The sequence below is a fragment of the Siniperca chuatsi genome, linkage group LG12, assembly GCF_020085105.1.
Source record: "Siniperca chuatsi isolate FFG_IHB_CAS linkage group LG12, ASM2008510v1, whole genome shotgun sequence".
In the NCBI taxonomy this organism is placed as follows: Eukaryota; Metazoa; Chordata; class Actinopteri; order Centrarchiformes; family Sinipercidae; genus Siniperca; species Siniperca chuatsi.
In genome coordinates, this window is record NC_058053.1 from 2,682,862 (window position 1) to 2,704,828 (window position 21,967).

Below are 21,967 nucleotides of genomic sequence, written 5' to 3' on the forward strand. Positions count from 1 at the left end.
CATTTTATCATGCTTTATTACGCTTTTGATATTTCATCTCACCCAGCTCATTTGAACATATCACCACAAATTAGCATTGTGATGTGGAATATCCCTCGATAATGCACATGTTTTTCATTCTGTCTGAGAAGTAACTTTGATATGGGCACATATTTGTTTACTGTTTATGCTCCTCTCTGTTTTGAAGAGCTCATATTATCACAGAAAGGACAAAGAATTGAAAATATCCAGAATGGCTCAGGGCAGGGTGGAGAGTTCAGTTTTAAAGTGGTCATATTATGCTCATTTTCAGGTTCATAATTTTATTTTGGCGTTGTACCAGAATAGGTTTACATGGTTTAATCTTCAAAAAACAGCATATTCTTGCTCATACTGCACATTGCTGCAGTACCTCTTTTCACCCTGCGTCTTGAATGCTCTGTTTTAGCTACCAAATCAGGCATCTCACTTCTATTCGATCTTTGTTGGGAGTTGCACATGTGCACTACCCAGGTAAGGACTACTAGCCAATAAGAAGCAGAGTGGGGCAGGTCCTGACGAGCAAGGTAGCGTGATCCAAAACAAAGCCGCTGCAGCCGGTAACTATGGCTTCAGTTCAGCCGTTATGGTTCAGCCGTACATGGTCCAACAACCCTAACCAGCTTTACAACCTAGACTGGAGCAAGACGTTTCAGAGTGGTAAGTTATTAATTTATAACAAATTTATCTTTCATAGGTAACGTTTTAACTGTGCACTGTGTCTACATCACAGTAACAACTTCGTCCATTGACTGCCTGGATGGTATCTAACTTTATTTTAATTTAATATTTAGGTTTTCAGGCAGTTCAGGAGCAGTGTTGTCTGTGGGAGAGGGTAAGCTTTTTCACTTTGCAAACCTATTACATGCACAACAAAGATATACACACAATAAAGTCAAGGGAAAAAGCCAAAAAGCATAATATGACCACTATAATAGCTTTCAGATGACACTGTTTTCGAAATATCATTAAGCAGTTCTTTCAATAAACTCTGTGGATGGATTTGAGCTTATTTATCTACCTGTTCTGCCTGGGTTTGTGCAAATGTTGGCTGTGAAGGAAAGGCACATGAGGCAGAGGAAGCCACACCGGCTCTTTCTCAGGAACCCTGCCCCTATCTTGAAGCCTAATCCGATGAGCTCACACTCAGCATGTTCCTCTCGTGAGTTCTGCATGACTTGCGCTGCCCCCAGAGATAAAGGACGGATGGGGTGCTGCTGTCCTCATGGAGAGGCGGGTGGAGTGGGTGGGGGTGGGGGTGTTACAAGGAGGTGGGAGGGAATGGGTGGAGAGTTGGGGTATGGTTATGGGGAAAGGGGTGGAGAGGGGACATACTAAGGCCTCTGTGTGCATGTGTGGGGTTGTCTCATCATCCACCACCTCTCCCGCCCTCGGACACTGACCTCTTTGTAGGATTCATATTAAAAACTCTGGCCCTGTGAAGATGACCCCCCGGGACTAATCCTGTGACCTCCAGCGCATTAAAGTGACCGTTAGTGAACATGGCAAGGACAGTCTGTCATTTCAGACTCCCAGTGGAAGGATGGTGGTGTGTGCATGTGGTCAATGTTTGTATGTGAGCGATCCAAGGTGGGCTGTTTATTATGGAAGTGGGGTAGCGGAAGGTTTTGGACATGTTGCCTGCACAATACATGTGTCAGATTTTGTGTTTTTAGCCTCATCTCTTTGTTGGAAAATAGTCGGGCATGAATTCCGATTTGTCCAACATGTCATTACTTTTTTACTCTTTACACATCTTTCACACAAGCATGTGTGATATATGAAATAACAGAAATATTCTACAAACTTCAAAGAGAACTGTGGGTACATTTAAATGTTGCATCTCAGTCCATCAAAACAGTTTAAATTAGTTTTCTAGGTTTTAAGAACTTCCTACAACAATTTGAATAAACCACTGTCATCCATAAACATTATTTTACAAGCATGCCGGATCAACCATGGAAAAACAGTATCTGGAGAAGCATACATTCTTTTTTAAAAGTGCTCAGAAACTCAGGAAATCTTTTATAGCTTCCGAAGTCTGTAACCAGCCGGCCATTTGGTCGGTAATGTTCAATGACAGCTCAAAGCACCGACTTGTTGTCTCTGGGACCTATGGACATCTTCTGAAGATCTTGGAGGCGACTTTATGTGGTGATAAAAAAAAGAGCCCAATAAAGCCTTCTCACCAGCGGCAGATCCTCCCAGTGCTGCAGTCCTTGTTAATCACAGCAAACAGTTGGAGATCCTTTCAAAGGGGATTATATCAGGGTCAGGAGCATTTGGACCTTAATTACCCTTGACATAATGTTTGACCATTCTGTTACCACTGGGGAGGGCAACACTTATTAAGGGGACATGGGCCTAGGGGTCACCGGGGTTACCCAGGTCAACAGTGCAAGCACAGCCCACCCCATCCCCCCAGCCAACTTTTTCCACATTTTGCCATACGAGTCCAGCTCCGGATCTCTGAGCCTACCTCCAACAACAGTGATGAGCCCAGAGAAGGAATCTGGTCTGTTTAGGAGCTGAAGGATTTGGGCAGTGATGTTGATTGTTGTCATCACATTGAAGACCATCAGTTGGGACAGGCTTTGGACAGCAGGGCTGAGCCATGACATGCAGGCACATGATTTGGGGGCAACTGCAGCCAAAGGGTTAGAGGTCACTGGTTCTAATCTTTAGACTAGCAGAATGCATCTGCACTTGAGAGAAATGCATCTTTGCTTCATTTGCTTGAACCCAAGGACCCAATCTTTAATGTCACTTCAATGTACAGACTAACTCTTTCTCCATTTGCAATTAGAAAATCACCTTCTCAGGTTACACATTTTCTTCACTTTTTACATGTACAGCAGATTTAATGTACTGATAGTATTAAGTGCATCTTCTATTGGTGCAATGTTAGTGAAGTGGAATTTGAGAGGTCCCTGGATACATTTCTCTGTCACCTAAAATCATCTTTCATGTAGATGTGCATCAGTGCAACACCATTTATCAGTCATTTGCTATTAACATTCAACATTAACATTGAATGGTCAGAAAAAAGATACCTGAAATTCTGTCTCTTTAAAAAGAAGTGGCAGAACTAATGATAACTGATGAGCACCAGTATAAAATCACTATGAAAAGTACTAAACCTAAATCTCAAAGCAGGACAGAAAATTTTAACTCACTAAGGGCAAATGTACACCTTTGGTGTCCACATGGCAGTGAGGCTCTGCAGGGTGTTATTTCTGTCCACTGGTCATGTCTGTGACTGCCCAAAATCATCCCAAAATGGATTTGGCTCTACGCACTAAAAAATGTGCCAAGTGCTATTGTGTGATACGAGTCCACGTATCTCAACCCATACCCTTACTTGTTTCTGCCAAGTGGCTGGCTAATTGGCGCTTTGTGGAGGAAGTCAAACAATGAAAACATTTTCATCCGTAATTAATTAGAGATTTTTTATGATGTGTTAGTAGGGTTGGCCGATGTCTACCAAATTGGCATATGACGAGGTCCACAGTGAAACAAAGTCCGTGGACAATGATATGGTTGTTTGGGGGGGGAATGCACATTTGAGCCCATTCACAGCCCGTCCTCACCCACTAACCAGGTCTTTCCTTACTTTTCCTCCCTATAAGAGTAGCGTGGCTCCTTTAAGGAACAGGGCAGTGTGTGGTGAGTGTGTGGGCGAGAGAGAGAGAGAGAGAGAGAGAGAGAGTGACAGTGGCTGCGCTCAGAGCAGACAGGTGTTGCCGATCGGAGCAGAGGGAAAGGTTAGCAGTGAAGTTGTTTTTTTTTTTTGTTTTTAAATCACAATGTTACGATGGTAGGGGGCACAGTGGTCGATGACTGTCGGCCATCTGCTATGGACGATGGCATTGTTCATCGGCCCAACCCTAGTGTTCAGTGCACAGCATTTATGGACAGAGAAGTTGACAAAGTGGAATGAAATCGACAGATAGGAATGAAGTGGAAAACATTAGTGCAGAATGATGCAGAAGACCAGCTCCCAGTCTACTATCAACACACAACAGATAACACAAAAAAACAGGATTAACATAATACAAATGCTAGCTTGTATCTCTCATGGTGTGAGTATACAGCATGTACACATGGGTAGATGCAGCCAAAATGTGAGGCAGATAATATACATCAAGTAGATACATGGTATGCAGTCAAAACATCCAATTGCTGGGTGGCTACTAACTGTATACATTCTGTCAAGGTTGTCTACAGAACAGAGCACATTCTCATGTAAACACACAATGCTATGCTATGTATCATGGGAGTTTTTTAGCTGTTCTGTTGCAATTTTTGGAAAAAAGTAAATGTCTGTGGTCCACTGAAACGAAACAAAAATCTTTGACTGGTGGTCCTACTTTCCTGCTACATTCCAGTACAACTGGACATTTTAAAAATGTTTAAATTAGTTGTTTGCATGACCAATACAGCATTACTCCTCATCTACTCTGTACCTATCTGCACATCTACACCCTGAAGTGATAACGCACATGAATAGAGGATATAAAACTAGACACTTAAGATGTCCTGCTGTCCTGCTCAATAATTTACCCAGAGTAAACAGTCTTTTGTTCAGCGTCATGCTTGACTAGGCAAGCACATTATCTCCATTGACACATGCACCAACACAAAATCCCCAGCACCACAAAATGTTGTCCTCTTGTCAACATCATACACTCATCTGTCAAAGTGTATGACAATGTGTATACCTGAATACAAAATAAAAACAACCCCTCTTAGTTAACATGAGTGGGAGAACATAATTGGAGTTACTGTAGCTGTAGGGGAGGTTTGAGAAAGGATTATGGAAAGGTAGGGAGGGCTGGGAGGAGGAGAAGGCAGGGAGGGGGTAATCTGTAATTAGTTTGTAATTGCATTTTAGATGGTTCAAATTGCCATTATGCTATGATCCATGACTGACAGAAGACCTGAAGCTGCTTTGTGAGATATGGTTTTTCACATAGGCTAATCACGGAAAAAAACACGACACATGATTTAAGAACCATTAAGACCCATACGTTTATAAGTGGTTTTGAGTCTCTACAATTATTAAAATTATTACATGGTTGCTTTTTATTCAGTTCAGTTCAGTTAACTTGTAAACAGTACCAGCAATAGGATGATAGTGTTGGTCTTATTTCAACAAGTCCTCCTAACTAAATGACAAATTACATTGTTTCTCAGTGCCTTCAAAAATGACATATTTGAGTGTTGTAGGGAACAATAGTGGTCATGGTTAAAGAAAAACTACATTTTATTGCACCTTGGATTTGATGTTTGTAATTCTAGCCATTTCTATCGATTCTATCACTTATGAGGACATTGTACTCAAAGTAATTTCTGAGATCTTAATGCAGCATATTGTTAAACATACGGCCAACAGAGCAACAAATAATGACCCACGCTGGATTTTTGAGGATTTTTGACATCGATATTTGGGAGTTCAGCCTGGCCGATTTATCAGTCCAGCTATACAACAAATACAAAACGTCAGATGACTGTAAAGGTTGTAAGCAAACCAATAGTTTAGCCAGATTATCTAAACTACTTTATTTGAAGGTAAAACCAAAAGTGAGTGTATCCATAATGTCACTGAAAATCCCACTTTGCAAATGAAAGCTGTACAGATTTGCACAACTACGCTAAGTGCCCAAACGACATATGTTATGTTCACGTGACAAAGCCCTCTAGCGAGCAACAAAGGTTGCGTAGGGAGAAGATTGGGGTGGATGGATCGGTCAACAAAACATCAGATTTTAGCAGCACATTAGCAGAGTAGCTGCAGCTTCAGTGCTCCGTTTGTGTCGACACAGGATGCGTTAGGCACAGTATTGAGTGTTGATCACCCTCGTTTTAGCATTCCTAGGGAATTCCATCCCTAGAACAAATCCACTACACCTCTGCCCTATGAAGTTGTGTGGCTCTAAAGAAATGTCATGCTACTTTCACTTTTGCTCCAGACAGACAATGGTCACAATTCACAGGGCTGCTAGTGTTCCTTGTCAGTTAAATGTAAACATAGCTCATATTTCAGCATTTGATAAATGATTGATGCTGTCGTTTTTCTTGGGAACAGTCCCCATGTTCTCACTAGAAGATAGGCCTTAGTGTGGCATCTTAATCCATACATGAACCATAGAGGGGTGAATCTTCACTTACCTCACATTTCGATTACGATTCACCTATCAAAGATTCAAATGCACAACGATTCTTGATACATCTTGAAATATCTGAATGTATAGCATCCTCAATTTTCTATATTACTGCACACGGCTACTTTTTCACCAATGAATACAAGCAGATAAATCTGAACTCCCTGTTTATTTAGAAAATGCTTTCAAAAATCAGACTACAACAGTCTATAATATAAAAAGCTGCATCTTTTCAATACCAGTGTCTGTGTAACCCACCTCAGTACATAAGCCTCTCTCAGAGCTGGATGGCAAAGTTGACAGCGCCTTCTCAATTCTTGGCTGATTAGCTGGGCTCGCTGTTTCCTTTATGGTTGGAGATGTTAGCTCAGAATGAAAACGGCTAGCGAGGTTCCTCAAATTCGTTGCATTACCAAAGTATTTAATTTTTTACACACAGAGTGCATCTTGTCCAGTTCATGCTTCCCATTAAGTTTATAAAATCCAAAATGTGCCCAGATGTCCTCTTTCAAAATACTGGGTGATGATCTCTGCCTCCCTCCACCATATCTCCCAACATATAAAAGTAACGTGAGCCTAACATTCGCCCACAAGTCAATGCAAGAGAGCAACATTACAACGTAACAACGTAATTTTACAACTTTATTGTCCAGCTGAGGCCGGAAAATCAACAATCAGCGTTAGTAGGCTATAATTTTGCGTAGGCGGCAAACTCCCGACTATGTTCTGTCACTGCATCGATGCAGAATCTTCCCCGTCCACATCGCTATGCATCTTAGAATTGAGAAATTTCCACACCTCTAATGAACAAGCTCCCCCTAATCCTACCTTCGTAAAGTCTGCCCTTTTCCTACAAAGAGAGGTTTTCAAAATGATTATCATGACCTTATGATATGATGATTTATGATAATGATTCTTGTGGCGCAGTAAAAACACAAGTTTGTAACTCTACGCTGTATTCACAGCAAGCTAATTTATTGATAGCGCCAAATTTGACCTTGAGTGACACAGTGTATGTCCAGTCTGGTTCGTTTCTAAGCACAAGTCAGCCTGGCAGGAGCAGCGTGCATCAAAGATTAATATGTTTAAATGAGTGCTGTAACATAATGCAAACAGCGCACTCCAGAATGACAGATAGCTTACTGTAGTTTAAGAAGCTAGAATAGTGGCATGAAGTTGGAATGTCCTTTCAGACATTTGTTGGGGAATCAAAATGAATAAACTTTTGTATTAACCAAGCAATCAGGGACAGGAAAACACTTGTAACTTTTATGACAGTGCCACAGGGGACGTCGACAACATTCAAGGCATTCATCTGAGTCTCGGGAGCAGTTGCTGAAAAACATTTTCCCCTAATGAAAATGACAAAAGTGCTAAATGTGTACAGTGAGGTGCTGTTTTAGAAGCTGCTTTATGGCCTCCCTTGAGTTTTACATGAGACATAGTGGCTAGGGTGCACAATGAAATAATGAACAGATCAACTGGGGCTGCATTTAAACTGAAGCCTTTTTTTTTCCAAACTCTGCCAAGACAAGAAGAGTGGAGCTTTGACTCCTGTCCTCATAAATCTATCACTGGATCTCTTAAGTGATCCTAAAACAGGCATTGGGTTTTTCTTTGTTTTTGGTGTGCTTTACAGTAGCTGATGATGTTAGCAAGTGGCATTTTGAGAGCAAGGTAAATTAAGGATTTTATGGACTCTGGTCTGCATGGTTTTATTGCAACAGTGGAAATAAGCATGCTGTTTCCAGTGCCACATTCTTTACAGGTTCACAATGGAACAAACCACATTACAAATATTAATCTGTGTATTAAAGAATTCCTAATGGGTTTTGGGAGAGCCAGAGAGGCAAGGACAAAATCACGTTTTGTCATCAGGTTTTTCTTGTAAGTTCACGGGCCAAGAAAAATTAAGAGTGTGAGGCAGAATGATAATATTGTCTGCCTGCTTGGCATGGGTAGCTACTAAATATTTATACACTGTTATGGTAAAATTCATCACAAACATCGAAAAGCTAATCCAAAGTAGATGTACTGGATACTCTACAGGCAGTACTTTGTAGGTAACAAAGGCCTGAGCATAATGCAGTTCAAATCACATCACATTACCCTGCTATTGTACTATACAGAACCAATATACAATACCTGACATACTTTCATCTGGTCTTTACTTATGTGCATGTCAGAGTTAAAAGAACAATAATGGCTCTTTCATGCATGCACACGCAAGTACATACCTATGTATGTCCAAACCTCTTAGAAAAATACAGTATATTAAAATGCATTTAAGCAAATACCTTATGTGTTTATGTTCCAGTATATGCTGATAATATAGCAGCTGCCATTTTTATAATTTTTTCAATATTAATACAGATTGTTTTTATTGCTCTCACAATGAAAAAAAAACAAAACAATGTTCCAAGGACATTGCTCTTTATGCAGACAAAAACGTCACTTTTTGGGTTTCCAAGAAGCATTCACAATCCATGATGACTGCAGTGTGCAGCCTCTGTTTGGGCTTTTTGTGTTTTTTGGGATGTTGTCCAGAACCTGTTGGTATAGACTGGGATGTGTCGTATGTACGATCTTCAAACCCACAAATGCAGAACACACTAGTAGTCTTTTACAACCAATTCACACTTTATTTAGAACGTTAGCAGGAATAGTGGGAAGGGGTGTAACTGTTCGGAGCGAAGCCTTCGGCGTCGAACTTGGTAACTTGGAGAGTAGCAATGGTTCTGCCGTGGAGACTGAAGCAGCGGCCACCTGTCTCGGTCTAGACGCCGCGTGGGTCTGGACAGGCAGACTGGTCCATGAGGCAGGGTGGAGATAGTACCGTGTAGACCTGGGCTGGCCGTGGGGTAGAGCTGGTTGAGGTGTGTGGAGACTGACCGTCAGCGGAACCAAGATCATGGAGCAGGTAAGATGCAAAGGGTCTGGCTCCGTGGTGGAGTAGCTGGAGACAGGCAGGCAGGCTGACAGGAATCTAGACAACGACAGGAACTGTGATCACCGGCACCGGATAATCCTTTAGGCAGAACAGAAAACAGGATCAAAAACACGAGGCAAAAAACACACTAGCAACGAGTACTTAACTTTGTAAGTCTGCGGCACCTTGCCATAATGGTCGTACAATGTACAGGGACGATCTGGCATTGGTGGTGTGGGAGAGCCTGGTATTTAATCTGTGGAGACTGATGGAGTGATTGAAGACAGGTGTGCCGGTGATCAGCAGCAGGCGGGGAACCATGGAGCCAGACCAGAAGCCATACACACACACACACACACACACACATATCTAAAGACGAGGCGGGGACACACAAGAAACACAAGGACAGCACCAAAAGACACACAGGGATGGGGAGGATAGGGTAAACCACGGCTGTGAGCTGTGGTTCTCTCCTGTTATTTACTGTTGTTATTGACAATATTTTCAGGGATCTCACAAACATCAAAAACTCATTCACTGCCGTGCTGAAAAAAACAGCAAAAAAGCATTCAGTAACAGAGGCTACATGAGTTACATTCGTGCAAGATGATGAGACATTTGCTTACATGTTTTATCAAACTGGTTTTGACTCCTGCTGGGTCAAATCAAACGTTACATTTGTATTTACACAGACCCAAGTCCCATAGCAAGAAAAATAGATCTAACCAAGAAGAAGCCAAAGTTGAAGCTTTGTGAACCAAGACTGCTACTGCTTTGGCCCGGCAACCAGTGCCTCTGCTCATGGCAGCAACTACAATTAGATGTAGCCTATCATAAGAGACACAAGCAGGATGTGATGGAGCAAAAAGTTAATGTCTTGCTTTGTGGAGTATATGTATTTCTGGAATAGTTTTTCGAGTTGTCATTTGTCAGCAAAAAAAAAAAAAGAGGTCTGGCAAACATTTGGGTTTTCTGCAACATGAGACAGAGTTACATAGAAACTGCAGGTGTATCTTTGTAAAAAGGCCACTTTCTTAATCTGAATACATTCAGACCAAAAATAGCCGGATGCCGATCAGATCCTACATCTTTGTAGAAGTGTTTGGAAAGGCGATTTAGTTCCTTCAAAGTTAAAGTCCTTTCACATAGTGTATACCTTGTACATGCTTTATATGAATTTCCCATTCACTACTGTCATCATAAAGTGTCTGTTGATACAGTAGCCAACTTCAGTCTGTACTGTTTCAAATACTGCCGTTTCCAACTGATAACCCCAGGAGAGACCACTCAGGTCCTGACATCCAACCGTTTGACACAGTCTTCAACATCTCACATCAGGCACAGGTGAGCCATGAGACAAAAGGCCAGGGAGGAATTTAGAACTGGAGAGTGAGCAGGAAAGAGAGATTAAGAGAAAGCCCTATTTTTCTCTCTATGGTTTTCATAAAGGCGAGCTCTCTGATTGCCAGTGTCAAAGTGACAGGGTCTTTTATGAGCACTTGGCAGGTCCCCGCCCTGGTTTGTGTAGCAAGGCAGTGATAGCAGTGCCCATTGTTGGGCTACGAGGAGAGGAGGGGCCCGGCCCTGCTTGCCCGCCCTGTGCAGTGTGCTGGCTGAATAGGCAGCTAAGGTGTCCATGCCCCCCAGTGCCCTTCAGTGTGGGAAAGCTAGTGCAGAAAGCACCTGCAGCATCACGACAGCGGCTGACACAGGATTGCGTGCTAGCTTTGGAAGCACAGATCACCATGAGGTGATACTCCATGCTGACAGGTACAGTAGGAGTGTCACACTCCCATGCTGTGTTAACATCTCCTGTCAGAGATCAAACTGATCAAGTTCACATGCGCCGTAACGTACCGTACATGCTGCATTGTGCATGCTTGCGCTGTGCACACAGAGATATGGTATAAAGCACACTGACAGTAATATGATGCTCTGTACAGTACAATAAGTGATTGCCACACATGTACTTACACAATCATATCAGTGAATTGTTGGGATTCAGGTAGGGCAGCTTTGGTTATTAGCAGAAATAAATATTAATACAATTATTAATATTATCAAAATTGTTAATTCATAATTACGGGGCACCACCCTGGGATCAGGGACCACTAACCAAACACGAAAAACAGTCTCAAAGGTGGCTGTCCCCCGTATAACTGTTGATATTTTGTACTATCTTACATTAAAAGGGGTGAGGGGTGTTATCACAACATGTACACACAATAACCACAGGCAACTGCTCTTTAAAAGATAAAATAGCGTTTATTTAACCTTAGCACTAACAAGTTATTGATTAACAATCAATAACTTCAGCCAACAACCACTATCGTCTATTCTAAACACAACGAGCATAGAACAATCAGCAAGCATTTAAAATATGTGTGTGTGTGTGGAGGGGGGGGAGACGACAATAGAAAGGGGGGGGTGTGGAAGATGGCGGACATGACCACATGGGTCTTCGTCAAGCACAGAGCCAAAATGGCGGGCAGACAAAACTCAAACAAAGGGACAGATGTGAGATGTGTGTGTAAGTGTAAATGCACGTGTAGTGTTAGTGGAGAGAGAAAAGCACACAGAGTAAGGCACAAGAAATCTCAAATGCCATGGCGAAGCACCATAGCTGTCCCTTTATCACACAGGAACCCGGCAGCAAACCTTCATTCACCAGCCGTGTTACTGGACTTTAGTCTGATAAAGCAGTTATTAGCTTCCACAGTGGCTAAAACTAACACAGTTAAAATGGCCCAGCAGCGTGGTACCGATACGAAATGGAACGTGCTAACACAAAGAAAAACAAAGGGAAGCAGTGATCGACATCGGTAGGGGGAGGGGCTCGGCGGCGCCGTTGCTCTCCGTGAAGGAACGGTTAGTCCGAGTCTCTTCCTTCTGCAGGTACGGGATCGTTATGGGGAGTAAACGATCAGGATCGAAAAGTGTGTTTAGCAAACACCAAACAGTCTGTTGCTCATCCAGCGAGTTAAGACTTTCCTAGGAAAATAAAAGTTCACGTGACGTGCCTTCCTGTCGTAACGGGGGTTACAGTAGAAAAGACGACGAGCAGTGTGTGGCGCTAGGCTTTATAGACATCACAGCTGTGCGCCAATATTTCATGCGCTGTATTGCGCGTCTCGTCAGATAGGAGTCCAGTGTTTAGATTCAACTGAGATGTTGCGTTGGCTTCCACCGGGATCTCGCGTCAGTCTTACACCTGGGTGTGAGTTAACGGCTGTGGGGACTTGGCGCCGTTCGACTGTCTGTCCTTTGTTTCTCAGTCGAGCCTCTTAGTGAAGGCTTTAGCTTTTCCAGGTAGGTCTTTGTCTCTCACACGTGGTGACATGTGGCCCAACAGCATACATGTTATTCAACAACAAATTACAGCACATAATGCAACATGCTTCTACTGCTTTGGGAAACTAACACACACACAAATCAGATAAGATGCTACCTGTTTCAAAAGCTCTTGGGAACAATATAAACTACATTTATACAGCATAAAGACTGAAAACAGCTAGTTTCAGCATATATTATCCTTAATAATACCAATATGTATTAATAATGTAATCTATAGTGATTTTTGTCAGCATTTAAACCTGACAAACAGGGTCAGCAAGTGAATAAAATGCCATCAACACTCTTTAATACTGACTTTGGCGCATCAATCAGTCTCTCATTTATTGCCTGGCATGTCCCATGTGATGTGTCTGTGTTGCAATGCTGCCATTCCTAGCATTCCTCCCTGGAATGCACAAATAGGACCTCACAGAATGGGATCAAGACAGCAAAACAAGACAACATTCCTGAGGGCAAGTTTTAACAAAAAATACTGTGCTGCTTTATATACTGTAAGTAGCAGTAAGTAGTTTTCTTTTTGCTAATCTTTTTTAAAAGCAGCATCTGTCTTATTTTTCTCACATTCCCACTGCAATTAATCTGCTATAGTGTACTGCACTTATTATACATAAGGCTGTCATAGAGAGCATGGAGTGTAACACCTTTCCAGGTGTGGGTAAAAAAAAACCATTTCAGTTGACATTTACAAATGTCTCAGTTTCTCAGGTAAAATAAATGTTACCTGTCCGTCAACCTGCTGAAATGACTCACTAGATTAGCATTGATTGGTCGCTGCTGTGACCCGGGACAACAAGTGAGCGGTAAAGCCACTCGACATATGACAAGCAGCTTGAACTAACTTGTCTTGGGGTGGGGGGGGTGGGGGGCTCAACTGGGTTCACCACAGTGTGACTGTTGTTCCAGCGCCCAAGGATTACAATTAACCAGCCACTCCTGTTGGGACTTAATGACTGAACACTGCAAAAGACAGCAGCAGGGACACTTCCTGAACAGTGCTGGGTTAGCCCTAATTGGTTCTGGCACAGCAACCCTTACTGCTTATCTCATGGCCAGCTGAGAAAAATCACCAGTGAAGTGTGAATCAAAACATGTTGATTGCAGGGAATTCAGATAGAGCAACCCACCTGATGCAAAGGTTTCTTTTTATGCCATCATGCTCAGTCACAGTTCCTTGACATTGTATTTTCCTGTTCTTCATAAGGTCAAAATATTTTCTTATTGGTGTGATTATATATGTGAGATGCAAGATTATATTAACATAAAGTCAAATCCAGTCTTCCTGGATCCTTGTTTCAGTACTAGTTTTGTCCTATATGAGGCTTTGGAAATAAATAAATACAAAAAAACATTTGGGAGGGAATCATGGAATCTCCTTCTTTTATAATAGGACCCTGCTAACACATGTCCAAGCTCAGAGTCAAATGGGGCAGGGCAGGGGGGGTTGGATGGGAGGTCCAGGGGATTTGGGTAAACCATCTGTTGACCAAAGCTTTTGGGAAAGAGCACTAATATGGATTTAGGATATTATTCTCTCCGCAGGTGGGATGGTCAAAACCCCTGTGGATTTCTCTGCGAGGAGGGGGCAAGCCTTAGGAATGAAAAAAATATATATATTCAAAAGAGGACCAGGGCAAAATAGAGTGAACAAAGATGCTGCATTATTGAGCTTTTCCCTAATCTCCAGAACTCATTCGTAACTCAGCAGAGTCAGGCATGAGGGTTCAACAATGGGACGGAACAGAAAAGGAAAAACTCATCAGAGGATCAATACCATTTTTCACTGCATATATCCACATATATTTGAGGTGGCATTTCCTTCCTCCTACATTCCTAGCACAGTTAGAACAGCAACAACAACAGCTGTAGGACCTGGGTGGCTCACATTAACCCAGACACCATGCATGGTGGACTTGGGTAAGCCCAGACACTGGCACTTGCGTTGGGTAGAGAATGAGGGACTCAGGAAGTAAGAGCACACATTGGTTCTCTAGCCGCCAGGGGTTATTCCATCAGCAACCATACTGGGCTTAACAGTGATTTCCTCGCTTTTGCTTACTTGTTTGTTTATCAGGATTGTACAACAGAGCTTTAAGCTGCCAGGTGCTTTCACTATATCACTGGGGGAAGATACAGAGCTGCTCACATCTGTATCAAGAACAGTGAAAGGACTATACTCTCTGTGGCCACAAGTAGGCAGGATGGCTATTACAAGTTTTTAATAAAATTGTAATCTGCTTAAACTCCCAGACTAGAGTAAACTGACTTCCCTGTGACTTCTCTAAACATTAGGTCAATCTGGTACCTACAGCATGCGTGCCAAAACAAAACGTTAAAGGTATTTGTCAAAACTGCTTGGTCCAGGACTTGGATTTTCCAAACCCTAATCTAAGCCTTTAGAGAATAATACATTTCTTATGAGGCATATTATAAGTCTGTCAGGTCACATGATGCCCAGCAACTTTCCAACAAAAGCAACTGGACTTTGTATGTAGTCAGGTGAGGAGTGTCCAGACTGAAAGGTAAATCTTCTTCAAAGACTCTAGCACACAGCAAGCCCAGTTGCTTTTCTTATCTTGAGACAGATGTCGAGCAACTGTGAATGCATAAAGACCCATAAAACTGTTATGTGCCATCAAAGTACTGTACATTAACTGTAAAATAAAAAATTTCTACAAATTCAAAATGAGAAGAAAAATAAGAGTACCAGGGTTGCATGGCCTGATGGTGATGACCTGAGAAAGAGGTGGTGATGATGGGAAGCTCTTTCCCAGCTCCCAGTCAGTAAATTACAGCTTCCCTCTAATCCGGCTCTGATCCCACCTCTCCCCTCCCCGGCATCCCCCCTCCCACCACCAGTTCCCAATCTGAGATACTGAGTGAATTGATTCCCGGAAATGTCTATTTTGAGGAACAGATTGTTGTTGGCACAGTGCATTAAGTTGGAAGTGGGAAAAGGGACTGATAACCCAATGTATTACAGCTTCATACATCAGAGAGCAACACGTGTCTGTCATGTTGCCTTTCCTATTCTGACGTCATGTTTAAATTCAAAATATATTTCACATCTGTGCATTAACAGATGTCAAACAAGAGTCTACAGTCATGCTAGGGGCTCTATGAGGCTTTACTTAGGCAGCAGTGTTTTAAGCCAAATTCTAACGTTTGCATGTTAACATACTCACAGGGACAATGCTAACATGCTGATGTTAAGCATGTATAATGTTGACTATTTTCTCCATCTTAGCTTAGCATGTTAGCATGCTAACATTCTCTAATTAGCAGTAAACACAAAATACAGCTGAGGCTTCATCCTGAGGAGAACATGAATGTTTGTACAAAAAAAATTGGTGCCAATCCATCCAGTAGATGTTGAGATATTTCACTAGATAAGTGAAAACTTTGACCTGCTGATGGCGCTAGAGGAAAAGTAAGGGGATCTCCAAAGTCAGTAGGATTCATCCTCTGGAGACAATGAATGTCTGTTCAAAATTTCATGGCCATTCATCTAGTAGTTGTAGGTATTTCAGTCTGAACCAAGGCGGTGAACTGACCACCCGACAGAAAGACATTGCTATCCCTTGAGCCATACCGTAGCATTTTATTCTAAAATTAAAACAGTGGCCCAATGTGGGGTACATTCAGAACTGGAGAAAGAAAGCTCTTAGACAGATTAATTGCTCCATCATTAAGCCATTAAACAGCCATCTCAGTCAAGTTGTTTGTGGGGGGTCTTTGGAATTAATTCATGGTCAATAAAGATGACTTAAAGCCCGATTAGTCAACTTTGCCCCTATTAGATACAGGATCTGGCTAGGGTGATCCCATTTGTAAGGATATGTGAATCCGACCACTTAAAGGGCTCTGTGGTTTTGGGTTGATTAGTTTCGCGGATGTCCTTCCTGATGCTGTTGGGATATCCTGCTGCTTTCCCGTAAACTACACATCTCTGGTCATATGCTGCAAGAAAAAAAATACTTTCCCAGCAAGCAATTTAATCAGAACCGTATATGATTTAACAATTTAGATAAACATAGGATAAAATAACCTCTAAATATGATTTCTCTAATCTTTTAGTCTACCACATTTTGTACATTTGCACATTTGGATCTTTGGATCGCTAGATTGAATGTTAGGCATTAAAGAAGTAAGAACATGTCAAACTGAGCTTGATTAACCAAGAAGACGTGTTTATCAGGGACACATGGGACACAAGTCCTACCAAGCATGGAGCTCTCAATGAAACAAGACAAGGAAATACAATCTCTCAAACTGTAATTCAAAATAATAGGCTAGCTTCCTCCAGGAATGATTTGATTGCTTAATTGTTTGCAGACATGTGGGTGAACTAACTGGAATCTGGTTAGATTTTTCTCCCGGGGATTAATGAGGAGCACGTTGGGAGGAAACCCAAGAAGAGTTTTACACTCTGGACAGAGGAACAGCACAGAAAAATGATTGACATCTTGTTGAACTGAAGAATACAGGCACTATAATGGTGACTAATTGACTGATATAATTTTTTCCACTCTTAATCAAAAGGTCCATTAATACTTCAGTCAGTATGCATCATTTAGCCTAATGTAACAGATACAGATATATGTTTTATCATTGATTCATGATATCTTTGGTGAAAGCTGCTTTGAATTGAATGCACCGGCCCACATTTGGTATATTCTCTAAAAATTCACAGTCATTAAAATCTTATGATAATTAATAGTAGTAAGTCAGAGGAAACTGGACATGCTCTTTTAGCCTGACTGTTGGGGGTTCCACACATGTAAAGCCAGTGTAGTGACTGTGTAATTTATGAAAGAAGAAATGACACTTTCTTCCTCTTACAAATGAAAAGCTGAAAACAAAAGCATTAAAATGCACCGGATAAGCCCAGATTTTTCACTCAAGTTGAAACATTTTCAACTTGCGAGTACACAGTTCATGTCATTTAGCGGGCTCACTCGTGGCTTTCAATAGACTGAATGCAATTACACCACATCTAAAATTCGCTTTGCTTTCTGTCTGAATAGACCTTGAGTCGGATTGCCTCATGAGGATGTCTTTAAAGTAGCTGACTCAAGAAAATCTTACAGGAAATTACATTAATTGACACTTGTGGCCACTGTTAAGCCAAAGTTATGTAGTCTCTTTAAATCTCCTCCGTCATTTACAACATGGTAATTAAGGTCCCATGGGAGTAATTAGCTGATAAATGGTGTCACAAGCTGATGTTCCTCTAATTGTTTCAAACGAGCTGTCATTTCTGTGCTGTTAACAGAAAATCAACACTTCCTGGTTACCAGACAAATTTTTCATGCATAAGATATTTTCCCACTGCCTTGAATTTATATCAGCAAACGTAAATGCTTTTATGAAATGAGAACAGGTTGAACCACTACTGTGTTACATCAATCTAAAATAGTGGTGACATTGGAATATATTGACACAAAATGTCAATTATTATTACTTGAAACAGATTTTTGATCGCTAGCCTTGAATTGGATTGTGAGTGACTTTGCAGCTATGTTCAGCCACAGCCACTCGTTTTCAATCGATCTGCCCTCCTCTTGGATCTCCTCCTCGTCCTGGAGCTAATTCAGATGATGGAAAAGCCCTGCAGAGTGACATCATTGTGGCGATTCAGCTTGGGGCCGGCATCTGAACAGCACCTGTGATGAGGCTACCCTCCTCTGAGCCATAAAGAAAACACTGCCTCTGTCCTGAATAACATCACATATTGTAAATGTTGTTATGTGACTGCATCAGGTCAACCTTGACATTAAATATCATGGTTAACATATGAAAAACAGTGGGCTTTTTTATGGTTAAGAATGTAAAACCATAACCTAGGACCTGACCGTAACCATAACCAAATTAACTTCACCTTACAACATAAAAGTAAACCAACACTGAAAAAGAAATAATGTGGTGTCCTCACTATAGACAAAAAAACAAAAAAACAAATGTATAGTATTTTACTGGCCTTTATATTCCCTACTGTATAGTAAAAAAAATTGTGGTTTTCACAGAACACCAATCACAAACATTTGGGTGGATACAGTGAATTATTTACTCATTGTTTTAATTATTATTTTTGCTTTGTTACAGGGATATATATCACATGGACCTGAGTGAGTCATGTGTTTGTCCATGAGGACATCACCTGGGATCTCACTGTTCTCTGACAGGACGTGTTCACACACGTCAGCTATCCCCTGAGTTTTGGTTACGCCCGTACAGCTCTATCTGGAAGTGTTTCCTAGCTTTGAGCTTTCTGGGACTAAACAGCCAAATGTACAGTTTGTGAAAAAAAGAGAGGACACCAAAACAGAGTACTGGGAGCTTATTTAGTTATATGATGAAAATGAGCCTCAGCCCTGAGGCCCCACATTCTGGTCGGAAAAATATTCCAAAACAGTAAATGCTGCTGCTTGACTACAGACAACCACACTTCCAAATAGAACATGCTTCCACTTAGCAACAGTGAAAAATAAGCATTTTGCTATGCACAAGGTATTTTGTGTATGTGTTATGTACATACTGCTGGACTTAAAATGACTAAAATAGTAAGGCCTTAGGCAGCAAATATGGGACATCTTGACATTTTGCTTCTTTTGTTTCATTACTTTCTCTCATCACATCATCATAACACACACCATTGAATAACTCATTATATACTGCACAAGAAACCACACTAAGTGTTGCTGGCTGCAGCTACTGTATGTCAGTGCCCCTGCTTACTTGAGAAGCTGTGGTGGACTTTGGATATAGAGAGGAATGTGAATGGTGAGGACTTCTTTCAGCTACACAGTGTCCAGGACCATTTTCATGTCAAAGGTTCTTTCACCATCAGTTTATGGGCCGCCGCTCAGGAAAATGTCAGATCCTGGCTGTCGCTCTTTTTGCTCCTGTAGCTCAGTATCCAACTCAGTATCCAACTGCCTTTGCTGAACAGTTTAAAGGATGAGGCTTGCAATATTCTATCCCTTTTCTACTGTCAATAAATCCTGTGAAAAGACCCAAATGACCACAATGGATTGATCCTACTAACAAGTATTGTGTGTATCCAAAGCCTGATATATCTTGTGTATATCTGTGCCATAGAGCTTGTCCAAAAACTTTTAAACACACAGTGAGCCAGGCTGTTGCACAGACTCAATCCCATAAACAAAAGCCAGCTCATAACTCATAAGCATAAATGGCTCTGCTGCTGTTATACTCACTCAAAGCTTACATGTATGACTATGCAATTAATTTCCTCAGGGCAGATTTTCCCTCTGCTTTGAAGTGGGAAACAACATAATTTTTTGTACATTCTTAATACCATCACTTCTAGTTTGGTGACTTTACATAAAAGGCGTTTGTGTAAACAGCACTGTGCGGCAGGAGGCCCTTTTTTACGGTGGAATAAAACAGCTTTGGCCTTCATGTGTTTTTTACAGCTGAGGAGGCTGATCCTGAACCCCTGCGTTTCAAAGCTTCTTGAGTCCTTCACAATCCTCTACCCTGCAAAATCCCCACCCCCACTCCTCTGCAGAGCTGCTTACAATAGGCCATCATTCACCTTATCTTCTTTTAAACACCAATAAAATCTTTTACATTTCCTCAGCAGGCAATTAAAATTTGGCTGACTACTGTGCCTTTCCCCTATACTCTGCAGAATCTCTTCATGTCAAGTTTTCGTTTTGTTGTTCTGCTGTTGTTGTTCCCTGCTTTCACATATTGTTGCACTTGCTTTAACTCTCCTGTAGCTAACCTTGAGGAGATAACACAAAAGAAGAAGAAGCATATTTTACAACCAGAGCTTTGGGTGCCTTGTTTGTTTTCCCGGGTCACCTTTTGGCACAAGGGAGATTCTTTTTGACATATGAGAAGGGTCCCAGGCCTTAAATATTTCACAGCTTTGCAGCCATTTGTAAAAGCTGAGCACACTTCCCGACTGCCTGAAAGTGTGCTGATCTCGTCCTTCCCCTCTCCCAGCCTCGATTCGTTTCGTCATTTTTTTCTTCCTCCATTGTCATGCCTATCTCCCCCATCTGCCCGCTCCGCCTCACCCTCTTTCCTTCACGCTTTCCACCACATTTTCCTATACTTTCCTTGGCTCCATGCCCTTCCTTCATTCCACCCTTCCTAATTGAATTCCCTTCCTTGGTTCTGTCCTTTTCTTTCAGAAACATATAGTCATATGTCCCTGTGGTCTCTTTTCCTTCCTTCACTGTCTTCCTACCTCCTTCATTTCCCTAATTCCCTGCTTTCTTCCCTCCTCTCCCTCTCTGCCTCCCTTCCTTTCCTTTTTCCGCCCCTCAGCACACTACTCCCTTGTTTCCTACGTCCTCCCCTGCCCTCTTTCCTTGTTTTCTATGTTTTCTCCTTTGATTCTGGCCTCCATACATGCACATTCGACCAAAAAACTGTCAAGTGCCACTAAATATTTTCATTGGTCGCAGTGGTGCGCCTGAAATTTAGCAGGTCTGATAATAATGTAAAATAAAAATAAATAATAAAAATAAAAATATTTTTTTAACAAACACCAACTGGGTGTGCAGGAGTGATGCACGGATCGACTCTGACATGATCCAAATCCGCATGTACACATAAATCATCCACTCGCCACACACCTGAACAAATTATTTTCTCAGATTTAGAGACCTTCACCGGCATGGATATTTCCCTCCACCTCTACTGGTCCCTGTAGGCTTTATACTTTTTAAATTATGTTGAGCAGCGCAGGCTTTCCAGTTGATTTCTTTACTGTGTGTTGTATTGATGTGAGTGTTTTCTTTAACAATTTACTTTAATGATTAGAGAGGCTGCTGTCAGTCATTTAAATGTTTCCATGTGTGCAGTAATGTCACAGCAAGTATCGTGGGACATTTAAGCAGCAAAACTGAAAACTGTAGTTATAAACATGACAGGACAGAGGAAACTCTCCAGAGGAAACAGAATGAAACTTAGCTTCTGAAATACATTTTTTTAGATAGCTCTGATGGAGCTCAGGATTTATCAGGACGGCTGCTTTACTACAAGCTATTTCACTGTATGAACCTGGATTGTGTGTGTGTGTGACCTTTTGGATGTGTAGAAGAACACAGAACAGTAATTATCATTAGATCCTGACCGATCCTGTCGACGTGTCGGGAGAGTTAAATAATCAATTAAGTTACGCTATAGCTCTGCCTCGTGTGAAAATGCGTACAGTGTCTCTCTTTTTGTGGAGAAGCTTGACCCTATTTCACCCATCCGCTATTAATCAGAACGTTCATTTTATGACCCGGACCACCCGATCCGTGGATTATCCTCAGGCCCCGCGGATATAACTGCAATCCACACATCACTACTGGGAACAGTGCTTTTGCTGTCAGAGCATCGACGTTCTGAATTGAAACATTTTAAAAGCACAATGTCTCCAAGAAACACATCCTGTGCCGTGACAGGTGCATAGCTAGCAGAGCAGCCCCCCCTTCCCACAGCGTTTCAGCAGTGAGGAGTCAGAAATACTAAAACACTG

At 41.7% G+C, this 21,967-nt stretch overlaps 2 long non-coding RNA genes across 2 annotated transcripts in view; one reads left to right on the forward strand and one right to left on the reverse strand.

The window, feature by feature from the left end:
* The first annotated feature begins 664 nt into the window (after positions 1-664).
* Positions 665-18,662, forward strand: LOC122885491. The gene is made up of 3 exons (XR_006380123.1): positions 665-678; positions 813-853; positions 18,568-18,662. It is a non-coding gene; the product is annotated as an uncharacterized LOC122885491 (long non-coding RNA).
* Positions 8,527-21,967, reverse strand: part of LOC122885490 — a 41,252-nt gene continuing 27,811 nt past the window's right edge. The window contains exons 2-3 of the long non-coding RNA XR_006380122.1: positions 9,297-9,656; positions 8,527-9,210 (exon numbers count right to left, since the gene is read on the reverse strand). This is a non-coding gene — a long non-coding RNA (uncharacterized LOC122885490). The remainder of the gene's footprint in view (positions 9,211-9,296; positions 9,657-21,967) is intronic.